This window comes from Myxine glutinosa, unplaced genomic scaffold (assembly GCF_964187855.1).
Source record: "Myxine glutinosa unplaced genomic scaffold, kmMyxGlut1.1 SCAFFOLD_720, whole genome shotgun sequence".
NCBI lineage: Eukaryota > Metazoa > Chordata > Myxini > Myxiniformes > Myxinidae > Myxine > Myxine glutinosa.
The window spans coordinates 138,156-140,924 of NW_027616815.1; positions in this window are offsets into that span (position 1 = coordinate 138,156).

A 2,769-nucleotide genomic window follows, 5' to 3' on the forward strand; every position below is an offset into this window, starting at 1 on the left:
GTGTTTATTCTATATCGATCATTTCCTCAAACTTTGCTTCCATTTCAAATGATGTGCCATTGCCCTTCTCTTCTATTTATTTTTTTAGACATGATCTAAGGCTCAAAAAAATCTCAGTCTCACCGAGTTGCTCCGGAAGGATAATCAAACTCACGTATTTCCTCGGTCATCCACTGGAAAAGGTTAAATCTATATAACTTCTACATTTTGCCATCAGCCATAACTATTCCTGGGCTAACTACATAGCAAAGCTAGTCTCCAAAGGCAGTTGTACACTGGGCATCCTCCCCCCCCCCCCCCCCCCCGATCCAAGCAACTCGGTCTGCAAGGCCTTTGTCCGGAGGTCAATAGAGTGCTGCTCTCCCCTATGGACTGGTGCCGCAGCATCACGTCTCTCTCCTATATTCTGTGGAATCTAAAGCTCCCAAAATTATTGGAATCTCCCATGATTAGGCTGAAGCACAAAGTCCGTTACTTTCACACCACAGGCAGGTCGGTGGTCTCTCTGTTTTTGACTGTCTATTCTCGTACATTGCTCCCTCTGCTCTCTCAGTATTCTAACCCTCAACAGTAATTCCAGGATGCACACGTTCTTCCAGCAACTCCCTCCTTGTTAAACCTCCAAAATCTAGACCAATCACACACCGCAAGTCTTATTCCTTGCTCGATTCTCCCATTTATGGAACCACCTTCCGTAGACCGTTCTGCCTCTCTCTTCCCTCCGGCAATTCATCCACACACCTAGTACACACCATCTATTGTCATCCCCAATTCTGACATCGGTGTTTCCTCCCCTCCACTTTGCCTGTTCATTCATCCCCAGTTTTGGTTCAACACATCAAGTCATGAGCCCTTTGAAAATCATTTTGCAGACCATAACTCGAGTTGGAAGCATCAGATGCGCTCTCTCATGTGACCGTTCATCAAGATGAAACATTGGGGGACACGAACAAATCATGAAACTCATGTGAACGTTCAAACATTGAAGATTGACAGAGGCATAATCCGACGAGTTAGTGTCAAATTCTATTTTCTCCTTATTTAATGTTTAATCTCCATTCAATACTGTATGATTAAACATTACAATTGACAGAAAAAAAGAAAAAGAAAAAAAGAAGTAAGGCTGAAAAGGATTTTTTTTTCTTTCCATTTCATCAAATTTAAATAGAAGTACCTCCACCACCTAAGGTGGTTGGAGGTCGTCATGTTTTCACCCCAGTCTGTCTGACTGTTAGGTGACAAAAACAAGCCGATTAGATAGATTTTGGTTCAGGTCCCCATTCAGATCCGACCTATCGGTGAACACAAAACAAATTATTCAATGTGGTGGAGGCCCAGGTTACCGGAGCTCTCTATTGAGTGACATTGTAGTTCATCATCGTTTCCAGAAGATGTCGAGGTTAAACTTTTCTGTATTTGGGCTGATTGTGCATCAAGGGTTTCACAAGTACAACATGATTAAAACTCCTTGCTTTTGCAACAAATAATTGCAGTACACAGATAAACAAAAACTGTTCAAAGATAGTTTCATCCTCTGGGGCCTGTCAGCTTAAAGCTGACCCTGAAGCAATCAAAGTCAGTTTCACTCGAACAATAAAATCCTGCACCATGGTGAAAGAAATCCAAGGGCATTCTAAAGGTGTCACAGAAGAATTTGTGGGAAGTCATGCAGTGGCTTTTTGTCTTGGAGGAAAGGCCGTTCATTGGAAAGCACGGGCAAACTACCCAGTGTAGTCCTCGTTGCGAGGCTACTGCTTCGACAGCACCGAACCTCAAACAGACCATGGAAAACTAGAGCGGCACTCAACCTCACGGCATGCCTTCACCCACATTATTACAACACCATTATATATACTTGTACCAAGTTTGATTTAAATCCCTTCAGCTTTTCACAAGCATCACATTTTTACCTGACATGACCTCTGACCTTTGACACCAAAGCCTAATCAGTTCATCTTTTCATCATGATATATACTTCTACCAAGTTCGGTCAAAATCTCATCATTGGTTCACAAGTTAGCGCAGTAAGAATTTTTACCTAACTGGACCTCTGAACTTTGACCCCATAATCCCATCTGGTTATCTTTACATCATGATGCATACTTAAAGCTTAAACTGAAACACTAACAATTGAAAACCTTGTGAACCATGTACCAAGTTTGACTTGGTTCCCTTCAGCCGTTCTTAAGATATCGCTGTAACAAAAACCTATTATGGACTCTGACCTTTGACCTCTTGACCCCAAAATAGAATCAGTTCATCTTTACATCATAGTACATATTTGATACAATTTTGGTCAAAGTCCAATCCCTGGTTCACAAGTTATCAGGGTAACAGGACTTTTACCTCTCGGCCCCAAAATAGAATCAGTTCATCTTTTCATCATAATATATACTTCTACCAAGTTTGGTCCAAATCCCATCATTGGTTCACAAGTTAGCCCAGTAAGAATTTTTACCTAACTGGACCTCTGAACTTTGACCCCAAAAATCGAATCTGTTTATCTGTACATAATTATACATACTTGTACCAATTTTGACTCTGTTCCCTTCAGCCGTTCTTAAGATATCGCTGTAGCGAAAACTTATTACAGACTCTGACCTTTGACCTCTTGGTCAAAAAAAACCTTTGACCTTTGGCATAAAAAGCTGCAGCAAGATATTTACTCATGAGAACTGTCTTCTGGTTGGTTCTGCTGCATAAACAAAGCTTTTCGACAATGTTCATTAAAAACACCAAACAGGCAAATAAAACCACTCGTTACGTAAC